The sequence below is a fragment of the Equus asinus genome, chromosome 12, assembly GCF_041296235.1.
Source record: "Equus asinus isolate D_3611 breed Donkey chromosome 12, EquAss-T2T_v2, whole genome shotgun sequence".
Lineage (NCBI taxonomy): Eukaryota > Metazoa > Chordata > Mammalia > Perissodactyla > Equidae > Equus > Equus asinus.
In genome coordinates this window covers 2,097,956-2,115,259 of record NC_091801.1, presented here as the reverse complement: position 1 = coordinate 2,115,259, position 17,304 = coordinate 2,097,956, and positions in this window count along the sequence as shown.

The following is a 17,304-nucleotide window of genomic DNA, read 5'->3' as shown; positions in this document are numbered from 1 at the left end:
CACATGCCACAACTAGAAGGACCCACCACGAAGAATATACAAGTATGTACCGGGGGGCTTTGGGGAGAAAAAGGAGAAAAATAAAATCTTTAAAAAAAAAAAAATGATTTTAGCGGATAGTGGAATCTTAACACATTATTCCATGCAATTTCATCACTTATTGGTGAGGAGTACATCATCAAGGTGAAACTGAACAAAATAATGAATAAATATATTGCATTGATGTTTCAAATGTTGCTATTTGTGCCCAGTGGGAGGGCCTGGAAAGAGACTTAAAATAATCATTTTGTGGCGTTGTTTGCAAAAAATACGCTTTGAAAACAGTTTTTGAGTAAATTACCTTTTAAAAATCTCTAACTACTTTGGGAAAGATGGTTCTCTGTTATGAAATCACTTTTGGACCTGAGAGCGAAAGGATTTAATGTGTCTTAGAATCACAGTTGCAAAGTTTTGTGTGGTGCTAGCTATGCTTTCTGAAATGTATCCCCCAGCTTTGTCAAATAATTTACTTGTTTTAAAAGTGTAAATGCTTCTGGATTAGAATGGCAAATCTCATTTTTGTTTCTTACTTACAAATGTCTGCATATCCGTTATGTACTGTTGTTGCTATTGTATTGTGGAAAAATATTTCAGGATTCTTAGTGAGTAAGTAACAGTTAAGAGATGATAAAGTTTGCTCACTCATTTCTGGATTCAAACTGTGCTAGCAAATAGTCACTGCTTGTTGTGAGTACGCGATTCCCTCTCGACTAGAGGGCAGAGCCGTTCAGTGAGGGAGGAATGTTTGCAGACTCTCTTAGGTTTGCACACATGATGCATAACAGAACCCTCGAGTAGGCAACACTGAGCCAGCCCTGATGGCATAGAGTAGGCAGTCCTCCTCTGCGGTCCTCCGTGAAATCACCGCAGCATCTAACAATCCCCTATTGGGAAGCAATGGTGGGTTTAGGCTGTGTCTTTGTTTCTAGGTTGCAGGGAGACAGAAGCATTTCAAAGTACCAGTGACATTTCCGTACCAAAGTAACAAACATATTTCTTTATATATTTATCTAGCCAGGCTGGAAGATGTTTCTTCACTGCTTACCAATGATTTTCCCTTGCTTTTACTTTAGGACTTCATGTTAAAATGTTGCCATCTTGAATTTTCATTTTTAATTATTCCCTCTTACCTGGTTTAGAAATATGCTCTCATTTTGCATATCCAAAAATTCCTTCCCTTAAGAATTTCCTAACACCTAAAATTAATATCCATCCTCTCTCTCTTTTTCAAATTCCTGTCACAATTGCTGTTCCCCTGACTTCATATTTCTGGGAGAAACAAAACAACAGTCTTTTTTTTTTTTTTTTTGCTGAGGAAGATTAGCCCTGGGCTGACATCTGTGCCAGTCTTCCTCCACTTTATATGTGGGTCACTGGCACAGCGTGGCTGACAAGTGGTGTCGGTCCAGAGTGGGGATCCCAACACACAGGCCAGGGCTGCTGAAGCAGAATGTGCAAACTTAACCAGTACACCACGGGGTCAGCCCCTGAAACAACAGTTTTCTATCATCCAAATATCAAAATGGAGTCATTTCAACTCCTTTACCTTCAAACTTCTCTTCCAACCAGTCACATAGTCTGTAGATTTTTACCTACCATTTTTTTTCATATTTTCCCTTTTCTTTCCAGTCTTGCTGCCCAAGAGGAAACTTTCATAATCTCTTATCTGAATACTGTATTTGCCTAAAAACTGGTTTCTTCACTTTAAAACCCCCTCCCTTTAATCCATTCTAAACAGAGCCGCAGGATGAAGCCTCCGAAAACACGGCCTTGAACATAGAATACTTATTCTAATAACAATGGCAATACAAGAGCAACAACAACAAAATTCAATCGCTTCTCATTTTCTTCTGAATTTCTTTACCGAGCGTCCACAACCCTTCCGACTCTGACCCGATCATTTTCGTGTTCGTATTTCTCTCTTTTCTTTCTTGTGCACCCTGTGTGCTTTCTCATGTATTCCCCCTCTCACGCCCTCAGGCTTTCATCCCTATGCTTGTGTGTATATTCTTCTCTTTGTCAGAAATCCTGTCCTTTCCAATCTTTGACAGCCGAAATCTTATCTATCATTTAAGGCTCACCCAAAACCCCATCTTCTCTATATTTCTTTCTCTAATTCCTTGATAAGAGATTTCCCTCCTATGAACTGAGTTTTGAAAGCAAATTTTTTTTTTTTTTTTGTAGAAGAAAGCTATCTGGTTTGTTATCAAAAGTTTGCTTCTGATCCAGTTATTTTCTTTAGTTCATTAACACAAAAAAAATTATAGAGTCAGGCTGACAGTATTGGTTGGACTTAGAGAAAGTTTAGCTGTGAATGGAGTACTTTGGACCTATTTTCATCATTGATCTGCACAAGACCCCCCTTGTGTGTTTATTCTCCTTTGTCCCCATTTCCTTTTGCTATTTCTCTCTGTTCATGTAACAAGTGCAAATAAATTGTATCATTTGTGTTCTTTTAAAAGGTGTACTATTGCTTGTGCACAAATATATTTAATTTCGATGGTTTTCTGCTATATGTCTTATTTTGTTTTAAATTTTCGTCATCTATGTTGCTGTGCAAACGTGAGGTCCACTTGTTCTAGCCAATGCCTACTGCTCCACACAGGGTTATTTTCCAGTTTGTATGCACGTCGTACAAATTGTTAAAATAATAGAAATGCCTTCACATGGGTTGGTAAACAGTGATTTACCGCTACTAGATTTCTGGATCGCTCTACAATCTAGTGTCTACAAGGTTAACACCAAGCTCTTTTGAGGGGGAGTGGCAGGGGAGGTCTCTAGGATCCTGCTTCACTTCCACGGCTGGTATTCATTTTGACTGATTGGTGCTCACGCCATGAAATTTGTTACATATTTTAAGCATCACCCTGATTGGTGTGAATCCACCACAATTTTCTTATCTGTTCTTCCAGTGACAGATAACTAGATTGCCCTAAATTCCCTGCCTCAAACAATGCTTGATGAACATCTTTGTATAAGTTCCCTATGGACATGTGTGAGAATTTCTTGGGATATATTGTCAGATACAGAATTTCTAGGTCATATGTTGAAGCTAGGTTGCTGAGCCATCATCATTTCCACAGGAATGGGCAAATGAAAAAAGCCCAGGGAGGGCCCAGTCCCACGGCCGAGTGGTTAAGTTCCTGCGCTCTGCTTCAGTGGCCCACGGCTTCACCGATTTGGATCCTGGACATGGACATAGTACTGCTCATTAGGCCACTCCAAGGCGGCGTCCCAAATAGCACAACCAGAAGGACCTACAACTAGAATATACAACCACGTACTGGGGGGCTTTGGAGAGAAGAAGAGGAAAGAAAAAAAAAAGCCCGGGGAAAGCAATTTCCTTTTAAGCAACATCGTGCGTGGCATGTGGCATTTTCATATAATCTGTTGGAGAGAATTTAATCACATAGTCATGATTAAATTCGAGGGAGGATGGGAAGTATAGTCTTAATTGTCTTGCTGTATGCCAAGATAAAATTACTATCACACAAGAAAAGGAGATCGATTTTATATAGCAATTAGCAATCTGCTGTGCAGAATAGGATTAACTCAGTAAGCCTGGGTTCCTCAAAATCCTGCGTGTTCCCAAGAAAACCTTGTCTTCAGGACTGACCCTTGGCCAGCTCTTGGGAGATGGTCTCTGAACCCTTGGAATATTCTGCCTGATAAGACTGTTTTGTACGCCTGAGGCTTTGGGCCATGAGCTCCCAGTTTGATCAGATAATATGTGTCAACAATGTGATTTATGGTGAACACTAGTTCTTGTTCTGTGCGGGGCTAGAGTCTGAGTAGCTGAGGTCAGTCATGCAAGCAAGAACCACATGCCCATGTTACTGATCCCCAACTAAAAACCCTGGACTTAAAATTAAGGCTCACATGAGCTTTCCTGGTTGGCAACACTCAGCACATATTGTCACACCTTGTTGCTGGGAGAATTAAGTGCATCCATGTGTCTCCTCTGAGTGAGGACAACTGAAACCTTAGGTCTGGTTTCTCCTAGAGTTTGCCCCATAAGCCTTTCCCTTTTGTAGATTTAAATTGGCATCTTTTGGCTGTGATAAAACCATAAACATGAACTTAACAGCTTTTCTGAGTCTGGTGATCTTTCTAGCGAGTTATCAAGTCTGAGTGTGGTCTTGGGGATTCCTGACACAGACCCAAATTTCATCCTTAAAATATTGAAAAAGAAGAAATGCAGTACCTTAAAATATTTATAATCAAATGCAAAAATGTATAAAATTTCCAGAAAGAAGTCCTGCCTGCCCGAAGTTTCTGAGAATAAATTGGGTATGTGGGAAGTTATATGAACTCTTTCAGGTCACGAGGATACTCTGTAGCTCAGTGAATCTGGCACTGAGTAACCAATTAGAGTATTGTACAGACAAATAAATCCATCCAACTCATTTAGGGTCGAACTGATCAGGTCTCAGCCACTGAGGTTGGTGGGGCAGCCACCACTTTGCCACACTTGATAAAGTTCACTATTCATGCTTGAAAGAGCTGTCTCAAGGACAGATCTGGAAAAATAACACCCTTTTACTACTCACCATTTGAGTTGGCATGGGAACATTGTTTCAATAAGTTGGCATGGTAACCAGCTTCTCCACAATCCTGAAGAACCAGAAAAGAAGGGCTTGAAATTTGGCATGTATTTTAGAAGATTGCTGATCGCAATATTTTTCTGATTTGCATTCTTATTTTTCTCCTATTTATAGTTACGTACTTTTCTTGAAAAGGAATATTTCCTGCTTACTATTCTGGACATATTATTCTAGCTTGAGCATCTAGCACACTCATTTTGCATGACAATTTCCTTCAAAACCATTCAATCTACTTATATATTAATCATAGAAAGCTTTTCTCTTGGGCTAATTCCCATTGGCCAAATAGTCTACTTTCTATTCTCCATGTTTATTTCAAAGCATTAAAACGTACTCATTTTAATAATATCAGATATAAAACGTGCCACAAAGTTGTTCTGTTTTGATCTGCATTTAGTAGTGAAATCCTGTTACTTAGGTAAAAGAAATCAAAGTGAAACAAAAGAGAATGCTTGTGTAAATAGGAGTGAGAGCTGACAAATGCTCAATGCACACTCAGTTTACTATAAATTTGGGAAGAATAGTTATGGGAATAAAAACAGAATATAATCTGCCTATTAACTTTCAGGAGCTGATAATTTCATGGTTTTTATCTGTTAAGCCTAAGTTTTAGATTGAGCCATGTGAAATTGCCATTTTTAAAAGTAAAAAATAACTGAGTATTAGCAATTACATTCAGTTCAACCTGAAATATTTTCCTAATACGTTCAGGGTATGGTGATACAGTGTGATTCCAAAGCAAGTAGTTCCTCTGAGACTAAGTTTCTTTTTTTTTTTTTTTTAAGATTTTATTTTTTTCCTTTTTCTCTCCAAAGTCCCCCAGTACATAGTTGTATGTTCTTCGTTGTGGGTCCTTCTAGTTGTGGCATGTGGGATGCCGCCTCAGCGTGGTTTGATGAGCAGTGCCATGTCCGCGCCCAGGATTCGAACCAATGAAACACTGGGCTGCCTGCAGCGGAGCGCGCGAACTTAACCACTCGGCCACGGGGCCAACCCCTGAGACTAAGTTTCTTAATGGCAGAATTCACATCTGGTTCACCTTCAGCATCTCTGCAGTTTTTTGAAGATAGCTTTGCATATAATATAATACATATTTGTAGGGAATATTTGTCATTTTCTGGCTGGCTTACATCAATTTCCTTTCCTAATAGTGTCCTGCCTGTGTCTTATGGAATTGCCTCTGTTCCATCCTGTGCGGTCTTGGTGGAGATGATACTGCTAACAGTCTCCACCTGTGAAAGCAGGTGTATTGAGGACCCACCTCTCCCTGCTGGTAAATAGGCCATGAACCTCAGCTGGGTCAATTGACCACCTGGAGAACTTTAAAACATAAGCAAGTGAAGCTAGAACGGGAGGAGTGGTTAAGCAGCAGTGGAGTGATCACCAGAAGGTTTCATGCTCAAGACTGCTCCTCTGGTTTCTGTTGCCTGTTCTCTGCAGCCCCTTGGCCTCTGACCACCTCTCATTGTGACCCCCCAGCCTCCAGCCAATTACGTGAGCCTCTGAATACACTTTCCATCAACTGCTTTTATTTTAAGTTAGAATTTATTTCTGTTGCTTGTAACCAAGAACCCTACAATAGGATATTTGCTGTTTTAGTCATTGACTCATATTCATGTCATGAATGAATAAATAAGTAGATCAGGTTCAAGGAAAAGTGAAGAAAGTACTGATTATGTAGTAAACTTTCAAAAATATGTAATTTACCTGTAAAGCAATCCTTACAGAAAAATTTTAGAGGCATAATCTACTACTCAGATACGTTGAAGAATGATTCTTTTACAGAATTTTTACAGCTGCTTCCTTTCTGCTATTTATTTCAGTCAGCTGAAAATGGGCAAGAGAAAGATTAAATATAATTCAAAGCAGCTGTGTGACTAACTGTATTTCTACTTCCTAACATTCAATCAATTAATCAATCAATTGATTGTTCAGTAGACATTTACTGAGTACTCAATATGTCCCAGGCATTATACTTTGCCTTGTAGATAGAAGGTTAACTAAACAATAAATGATGATGACAAAGTACCTGTCCTAAGAAGGAATCAGTGTGGTAGTGGAGAGAGAAGGACACAAAATGAAACAGCATAAGCTCCATGTTGGAGTTTTATGCAAATGCAATGGAGGCCTAAATGCAGGAGCAGCTAAATGTCTGGGAAGGAGGAAAACAAGTGTGTCCAAGCAGAGAAGGTGACACTTGGGTTCAATATTGAAAGAGGGGAGAGATTTCTACAGGTGGAAGGAAGAAAGGATAAGAGGATAAAGTTAATTAGTCATAAGGGGTGTATTGTAGGTAATGGGCACATCATTGATAGAAAATTTAGTGGGCTTAATACAAGCAGGTTTTTTTTTTCTCCCTAAGCCCTAGTATGTATTGTATATCCTAGTTGTAAGTCATTCTAGTTCTTCTGTGTGGGATGCCGCCTCAGCATGGCTTGATGAGTGATGCGTAGGTCCATGCCCAGGATCTGAACTGGTGATCCCCAGGCAGCCCAAGTGGAGTGGGCAAACCTAACCACTCAGCCGTGGGGCCGTACATGTTAGAAGTATTTTTAAATAGATGAATAGATTGATGAATGACAGTGTGCAGGTTACACCAACATTTTGAATTAACTATGGTTTTTAAGGATTCTTACTCTCCTTTTTAATAATCCACATAGCTGAGCTGTGAATTCAAGTTGAGGAATTTCCCTGGCCATGTTACACATAAGCAATGTAAATATATCACAAATAAACCCTAATATTTCTGCAGATTTTATGCAGAAACTCAGAATTTTGCTTAATCTGAAAAAGGAATTATCTGCTTTGAGAGAAACTGAGTTGGAACACTAACCATATTACACTTTTTTCTTTTACTTTTTTATGTGGGAATGCACACTTCTTCCTATACTTCCAACCATTAGGCTAGCTAAATTATCAATTTTATATGGTCTCCACATCCATCACCAACATACATGAGCCACAGAGGTGAAGTTTAAAATGAAATTAGTTTCTCTGTACTCAAGACACATAGTCCTTGGGTATGTGTGATTTTGGAGTGTGAGGGAGGAAACTAGGCAGCACTGACTGACAGACGTTGCTGCACCGTCATCAGGGTGCTGCTAACGATCCTATTCAGTATGTTTGCAGGCAATCAGAAAACGTCTGTCTTTCTCCTTAAATGTCTTTTTCCCTTATTGAGTTCATTTGGGTTAAACTTGTACAAAGACTCTAATGATGTTCTTTGTAAGTATGTACATCATCTACTCACTTTCTTTACCCATGTTCTTTTCTGTCTTCTATCTATGATGTGGGAGTTTTTGTTTAGCCAAAATCACTTTACCACTTTTTCAGTCCTATTTGAACAGGTGCATAAAATATATACAAATTATATGAAAAGATTGTAAGACTATTGTCACCAAGAGTTGAAGGCTTTAGTTACTATGACTGTAATTGAATACAGCTGCTCGCCTTAGGAAAAAATGATTTAAATAGGGCAGTGGTCAAAGGGATAGCTCATACCAAAATTTCTCAGATTATTTGTATTTGCAGTCTAAGAACACAGGACAGTTATCCTCCTAATGACAGGAAACATTGGGATAAAGTCTCTGACCTGAGCACTGTGGTTATTGTTGAGATGACTGTTGTTAGCCCTAGTCTTAAGAGAGTGCTGTGTGTGGGTCTTGCCTAGGATGTGGTCGTTGAGCTACATATGTCTAGCCACCAAGAACAGAGTGGGATGATTTACAACAAAAGTTGGGGTTGGAGGGAGAGAAAAATACATCAATGAATGGCAACCCTGCAACTTACTGATTGCCCGAGAAGGGGCAGTGTCTTGGCTGGACACACCAATTTTATTTGGTTGAGACCAACACCCTGGAACTGGGCTATCCCTCTATAAAAATACTAGTGGCCCTAGCAAGAGACGAGTCTCTTACTGGGGGCAGGGGCAGTCAGACAAGAACTTTGTGAGGAAGAGGCGGTCACAGTGTGATCCTTTGAGGATAAATTGTCTGAGGGAGTAACTCTCAGTGCCCACATTTGCTTCCGGGATGGAGCTTCACATAATGATACCCAAGGTAGGTGTTTGGTGAGCATGTTGTAATGAGAGGCAGCTTGGGTTTCAGTTACTCAGAGAACCAACTCTTAAACAAAGACAATCTGGATCTGTGTTTAGGTAGAAGCTGCCACCCCAGCCAATAACAAAGACAGAAGCGATGTCAAAAGGAGCAGTGTACTCTGGACTTGACTGTGTGTTTGGGGTATCAAAGAGCTACTAGAAATTCCCCGTTATGAAGTAGAGATAGCCCTCAATTTATTATCCCTTGGAGCCATGGAACACATTGTCATCAAACGTCTTATAGGGTTAGATAGAGAAAAACAACTCTAAAATAGATTGTTCAAACACTTCTCGATGAAAACTTTCAATTTGCTCTGAAATTTAGGCCACTATCTTCCTGTAGCATTTTGCTAGTATCATCTTTTTGACCTCAAAATCAGGAAAAAAGAATCTAATATAAAGAGTTTAGTTTTTCTTATTTCTGGTCAAAATAGTCTTTAAAATTTTACCTACAACTCAGTTCTTTAAAAGTGTTATTTTTGATGCTTTTCTGCTTTTGTCATGTCGTAATTAAGAGTATAATGGTATGAAATTGAACAGTTTTTGACAAGTAAGATTTCTGTCCCTTGGGTTGCCAAATGTCTCTTGTTTTCTTCTCATTTATTTTTCTGGAAAACATATTATATATTCACCTCTTATTTTTTCATCTTAGATTAAATTCACGTCTTTTCTTTTCCTCTTTAAAATGCTTTATTCTCTTTCATTGTTTTTGGCAAATGCCTATATGCATTTAACTTTCTGCTCCTTTTGCTAAGCCAGTCTGATTTGTGGTTTGCATTGTATTTGCTGTTGGGCTGTGTTTGTGAAGAACTTACAAGAGGTTGGATATATGCTTTCCTTTCTCAGCCATCAGAAGCAAAAAATCCAATGGTATTTTTTCTGACTTTGAACATCAGAACTCAACCACAAGAGAACACGACTTAGATTTAAGAAATCTAATTTCTTATCCTAATTCCTCCACTTACTGTAAATCAGTTGGACAGATCACTCTCTCTCTGAGCCTCAGTTTTTTCACATCAGTAGAATGATGAATATAGTTAATATCTGTTTCAGAATGGCGGTGAAGGTCAAATGGGATAATATTGGTGGGAGTGCTACATAAACTGTAAAGTGGTATGCATATGGGAAACAGTATTGCTCTATGATTTAATAAAGGCCCACTGGCCAAGTATTGAACTCTTGAGGACATAGATACCCCTGATGACTTCGGGATGCATTAAGTAAAAATACTTGTCGTCTACTATGTGCCAGGCACTGTTTTATGGAAGGGGGACATACCAAGGAACAAAATATGCTCTCCACGAGTTTAGGTGAGATGCTGTGGCTCTAACTGCCTTTGAAGGATTGGAAATGATTCTCTTGTCCCATAGGGATCCTCAAGAGAGAGTGGATAAGTCCAGGTAGGCCTAGGCCTCTGAAAGTAAAGATCATAGTCCATGCTCATCATTTCAGAAATTCTCTTCTCCCGGAGAACAAGCTAACATTCTACATTTTCCTGTGACCCTTATTGTACCTGACTTGGTTCTTTGGATTGCAGTGAAGTTTGTTCTCTTGATGTCAATACTAGCTCTTTTCTCTTGCCTAGTCTACTTTGACCCTTTCTGATGTCCGTTGTGTGCTTTTGTTTACTAATTGTCCGACTTTAATTAACAACTAAGTCTATTATTCTGACTTATGCCACAACTGAATTTTACAACCACGTCCCACCCCAATAATACCAATGATGTAGCCGTGTTCCCAGTTTAAAATAATGACAGGATTGTAAATTCACTGCCACTTCTTCCTTAGGAGTGCTTATTTCAGCTGTTCAATTATTGATGTAAAGCCTCCAGTCACCTAAAGAACAACTGTTATTGTGGGGAGGACATACACTGTATTTAGAAGGAGGTCATGATGGTTTTGTGAATACCAATCACAATTTGATTTTCCCCATTTTGCTGTACAAAAGTTATATATACGATTATAATTTTAAGAGGCACACATATTGACAGAATGCAGGATTATTTATGGGAAAGAGTGATGTTGTACCTCTGTTACTCAGTTACATTATTCTGCAAACTCAGATGCTTATTTATGTTTCTCTGTGTTTATATTGACCTATGAAAACAATTACATAATAATCGGCTTAAGAAATACTTCTCTTATCAGATTCTTTGGGGACATATCTAACCACCAATGAATAACAGCTTCTTCATCTTAACAAATTTATCCCCGACCTTTACTGCTATGTGAAGAATATCATATGGAATTGGAAGACGGCTACTCTGTCTTCCAAGATCAGAATTGCATGTTGCAGACACTGTCGAAGATGCCAAAGAAGAAAGAGGGTCCACCCTGTCAAAGTGATGGATATGACTGATACTCAGAGGTAATTAGAACTATCACTCTCTGGGATCTTTTCATTTACTCCAGCAGTAGCCATAGATGGTATCATAAGATCACATATTTTTCAGTATTGCATTTACACAGAGGATCAGGAATCATGTCAATACCTGAGTCCGCCCCAGTTAGGCTGGCATACAAGGCATACAAGTACACAGAGACCGGTGTGGAATTGGTTGTAACAAGTTCCTTCAGAAGTCTTGAGTTCCATTCTCGCTATTGGTGCCTTGTACTGTTAATAATTCACTTTGACTTGCTTGCATCCTTGTGAGTCTTGTTGGAGCCCCCGTTCCCTGTGGCCTGCCTATCTTGCACGCTGCCATATTCCTCTACCTCCTCAATTGGTAGGACTTCCCATAACTCTTCTGCTCCTCACTTGGGGACTTTCATACTATAATGCTCCCTGAACTGAACTGAGGAAAAGAAAATGAGGCTATAAGGTTTAGTATTTTCCCCCTTCTGTATAGTTTCAATTCTAAGTTAGGTGCTTCTTAGGTACGTCTTTATTCTCAGGATATTCTAGTGCTGAAGTGCACTGCAATGCCCCTTAAACCAATTAGTCCATAAGTAGTAATTGTAAACCTATCTTAGGAAATGATCTCTTTTAACTTAAAATTCTATATTGGTTGAATTCTTAGTTGTTTCAGATGCTTGTTCTAATGTTTTCAACTCATTCTGAAATTTGCTTTTATTGTAGAGAGTATAATTCAGGCAATTCACTAAAAGAGTAAATGGGCTTAGGAAAGAAAAAATATGCAACGACTTCTCTTTGATGAGAACTTAAATTCAAAGCCTAAAGTTTATTGGTAATTTTCTGTTCTTAACTTTTCATGAATAGACAGATATGACTGGAACCTAACAGCAATTCCAGACGGATGTGACAATTTACCAGGAGACTGCAGAATGACTTTGATGCTTTTGAAAATATAGCTAAGAACAGACATCTCAGCCAGGGTCATCATCAGTCAGCTGTTCATCTTGACAGCCTTTTTCAATGTTTAGTCAAGACCGCACTGGAGTATTTTTTTCTTTGAAGACTCTTTATGATATTTTCCCCAGACCACTTGCTTTTGAAAACTTTAAAATAGATATGGCATTCTAAATTTGGGGCTCAAAACACATCTTAGACTTGATTTCAGTCCAATAAGTATAATTTAATATGAAATAAGCGAGTATAACATTGAGGATCTTTTTAAAGTTTTTAAATGATGCAGACCCTGCTAATATATTCTTAGCAATGACTGATGCTAATATAACCCCCCCCCTTATTTCCTCCTTGCCATGTCACTTACTCAAAATCCTTATGACCATCATTATCATCACTATCATGCTTTAGAAACTTTAAGACTTGATTATGTCCAATTGTATGTAGAACTTTTAAAAGCAAGTGATCTCTTTGAGCAGTTGACAATCTAAGAAAAATATTGTTGGTGCAGGTTATTTCAAAACATCTCCACTGCAAAAGAACAATAATGATGAGTGCCAAGTGTCTTCCTCCATTTCATTGTGAAGCCACAGCATGGCTAAGTAGAAAGCAGCAAGTTTTCAGTACACAATTCATTCTAATTGCCCAAGAAAGAAGCACATTCGAGTTTAAAGAGAAATTCTGTAACCCCGGTTACCGGTTGAAAAGACACATTAGAAAATTATCTTAATCAGTTTAATTTTCTAAGAAGCACCTGAGACAAAAAGCCCAATTGAAAGTACTTTTAATTAAATTGCCAGTTAAGACAAAAGTAAAATTAATTCTTATTTAACCAAGAAACAACACATTCATATAAACTACAAGGAAAATCATTAATAATTAAAAACAAAAAATTGAATCAGTAAGACAGGGCTTTGAGAATTTTAGAAAAACAATGTGATGTGTTCAGAACACACAACAAAAGTAATGCTTTGAAAAGATAGTTTGCAACAAATACAATGAAATACAGCAAGAGTTGTGGTGAGATCTTAGGATATTTAGGCAAAATCTTTTCTCAAATGACCAACCAATCATATGGAATGATGATATATCAAATATCATTTCTCTCTGTCTCCCTCACATGCATACATCTCTCTGTCTCTATATACAGATATGTTTATATCAACATATATAGCTATATATCTGTCTCCCTGTATATTGGATCGGACATGAGCTCCCCAAGGAAGGGGGTCTCCTTGGGAGAGTAGCTTTCTCTGTAGCTGAGACTAAACCTGTTGCTGGGGCAACAAGTCCTCTCCTGCAGGAGAATTCTGGCAGTTCACTGCCATGTTCACAAAAATGATTCTAATATGCCAGTTTAATTGATATCCTTGGACAGTGCTGGTTAGAAGGAACAAATTAAAAATGGAGAAGTTGCCATATTAACAGATGACAGAAATCACTGACAAAAAATTTAAAAAATGTTAAAATCAGAAAGAATTCTCCCAAATTAAAGAATAAGTCCATTTAATAAGTTCTGATAGCATTATGCCCCTTAATAACTTCCAAAGGCCCTATTATAGTGCTATAGTATAATAATTGATGTTCTTAATGATAATCTTGAATCAACAGGCACAAAAAATTCTACTCAGCAGCTTCTGTTAGTTAATTAATTAGTTTATATTTTAGAAGGATTTCCATCTAAAATGGTGAAAAATTCAAAATAATGTTTTAGTGCTTAAAAGTGTAAGGTCAATTATCTAGAAAATTTTTTATTGTCTTCCTATAGCCTTATGATACTGTCTTCTGATCTGGCCATGGTCAAGGTGAGGGGCAGCAAGAGTGGGTAGTTTTGCACGTGCTGTGGTGCACAGAGTCGGTGGACCACACTGTGTGGTATGTTCTCAAGACTGGGAATAAGGACAGAGCTCATGGGGAGAGAGTCCAGAATTGAGCTACTTGTGAAAGGAGCCAAACGGAGGTTACGAGCCAATTTGGGAATGAAAAAAGAGCAGGAGTGGGTGGAACAGATGAACAGGGGCTGTTAGAGCACACGCATATAAGGCAAACCCAAAGGAATCTGCAAGGCAGAGACTGGGTGCCCATGGGGCATTTTACTGCAGTCTACAGGCTAGCTTGAAGATGATGGAGCAGGATGAAGAATACATTAAAAAGAGCTGGCATAGGGCCATATTACCAATTGTACTATGCAATGAAGCATAGGTGGTATATTGGTTTCCTGGGGCTGCTGTTACAAAGTACCGAAAACTGTGTGGGTTAAAACAACAGAAATTTATTGTCTCACATTTCTAGAGGCCAGAAGTGTAAAATCAAGGTGTTGGCAGGGCGGTGCTATCTCTGCCAACTCTAAGGGAGAATCCTTCCTTGCCTCTTCTAGTTTCTGATGTTTACGGGCGATCCTCCACATTCCTTGGCTTGTAGATGCATCACTCCAGTCACATGGCCGTCTTCTCCCCTTGTGTTTTCACGCCACCTTCCCTTTGTGAAGGTCCAAATTTCCTGTCTTTATAAGTGGACTGGTCATGCTAGATTGGGGGCCCCCCACCATCTTATTTTAACTTGATCATCTCCGTAAAGACTCTATTATAAGGCCACATTTTGAATTACTGGAGGTTAGGACCCGTTGAAATACATCTCTAGGCCCAAGATGGAGCCACTACTGCCACAATGCCAACTGAAACTGAGATAACTATAATGTTCCTGTAAATGCTCTGCTTGACCAGAAATGCAGTGTATTCAGCCAGCCAGTCCCCAACTGCCGAGAATCTGTAACGATTTCCTTGTTCTAAAGAAGGTCAGATATGCAACCCCAGCCAATCAACTAAGCTAAATACTCTTTCTCTAATGGCTTTCTTCTACAGAAACTTACAGCTCTGTTCCTTGCCTTGCAGTTCTCTGGACTCTTGAGAATGGAGACTGCCTGCTTCATGGAGTGTGAAATAAAATTTCCTTAGATCAATGAAATGCAGATCAACTGAACTGTTCTCTTTGGTTATCTTAACAGACTTAAACATGTCATTTTGGGGGGACACAGTTCAACCCATAAGACGTAGAGCATCAGCCATCCTAATCCATATGCTTTAAAATTTCATAGAGTTTCTCAGATTTTATTATGTCACCCATCACTTTTAATTTTTGACCTTTTACATTTTATCTTTTATTGAATTATTATGACTGTTTTACTAAAAGATTGGAAGAGCTATTCTGGAGTTGGTATCCAGATGCCATTTTGAACCATATTATTATTCTTTTCTCTTGAGTGTTATCTTGCATGGTGATTTGGTACTTTCTTTTAATATTTTTAGGAGACTATTTCAAGGAAAAATGGGAATCAGATAAGTTAAAAGATGAGCAATGAGTTGATGAGGTGCATTTGTACTGTGTCACTGTGAAAGCTCACATCGCTCTAATAAATCCTTTATTCCACATATCTCTTAGTGGTTTTGCTTCTCTGATCAAACCCTGACTGATGTAGTTAAAAGAGGGAGCAGCAGTTCAAGCTCTGAAAAACAGCTGGGATTTTTTTTTGGTTCCAACCCATCAAAAAGGGAATCATGCCCAATTTTGAAAGACAATTTGATTTATCCCAGAAAATAGATAAAGCATCAGAATTGATGTGATCCAAGGCTGTGTTTCAGCCAGCTTTTGCTGGATAGTTGCTCCTTTCCTGTATTTGACCTAATAAAATCAGAGATTTTCTTCAAGTAAGCCATTTGTCATTGCCTATAAATCTGTTCTATGTCTGTTGCAGATACCATGTAACAAAATAATGATTAATAAAAATATTAATGCACGTCAGCTGTCTTTCACATAACCTACAGATACTAATGTATGAACATGTGTGCATGTTTTTTGTTCAAAGACGTGTCCAGTAAGCAGTAAAATGTAGTTTTAAACAATAGCAGTCTTCAAATACCAACAACGAAAAACCCGGAAAAATATGACTGGTAACAGGCATTCGTTCTGAACAATGAAATGTGACTAATAGCTCTCTAGAGAACAAATGCCCAACAGTGGTTATTTACCTAAGTAACATTTTATGCCAAAATAGCACAATGATTTATAATATTATAGGCCATTTCAGAAGTTGCCACAGGATACCTCGTGCAGATAGTCTACTGTGTGGTGCAAATTATAGTGATTTGTGGAAGTGTAGAGTGGAGGACCGGAGCAATAAAGAAAAGAGAATAATGTTCTTCCTTGAATCACTGGGGAAAAGCACAGCTCAGCACACATCGCAGGCAACTTTGAATAGTACATTGCATTGAAGTTCAAATCTCTGAAATGTCAAAATTCTATGACAATGAGATTACCTTAGCAAAAAAAATCAAGATGACATGAGGCTCATTTGACGTGAATGGTATCTTCGTGAAAGTCCCTCATGGTGTGGTAAACCGGGAAGTGCTGTAAGTTATTGGATGAAGATGGAAATAATATTCACTCCTTAAATAAGTGAGGGAAGGGATGCCAAGCAGGAGACAGAACTTGGCTAGGCAAAGAATTTGAAATCTGGGCTGCAATCATGACTCCTTTCCTGATTCATTATGTGACCCTCAGAAAGTTGAACCTAGACTGGATGAATCAGCGAGTCTAGTGAAAAGGAGAATCATATGTTCTGGAAGCAGAAGGCTCTTGGTAGGTTCACCTCAAGGAGGAGACAATGCCTCATGCTGTTCACAGGCTCTGTGAATGCTGCCATGTCTGTATTTTGCTTCTCTAGTCACATAATCCCACAAGCTAGAAAGTAAGTATTGGACAAGGAATCAAGTGCCATGCACACTTGTGTGACCTTCTAGATGCTTCTCTAGGCAGCTGTGAATATAGCCAAGCAAATCTTCAAAATATCTAAGTCATACTAAAGAAAATGCAAGAGAGGAAGAAAGACGAAGGGGCGTTATTTTTTTTTCTCTTAGTTCACGGAGACATGGTTCAGGTCCTCCTAGATTTAAAGTGGATAATGTACTTTAAAATTTAAATGAATTTTGAGTACCTGAAGAGCAAAATGTTGTGAATTCAGAGTACTGTATCTGGAGAAAAGTCAAGAGAAAAAATAGATAGTGTATCTGAGGAATGCATGCCAGCCAGTATTCACAGCGAGCAAGAACAACCGGGTAATGCACATCTTTGTTAAGAACACTTACTTGCTTAAACTGGGGCTTCCATCTAACAAGAGGTATTAACATTTAAAATAGGTCTGGGAAAACGACTGACTGTTGAATAGGTTTTCCCTTCCTTGAATGGATGCTGGACCAACA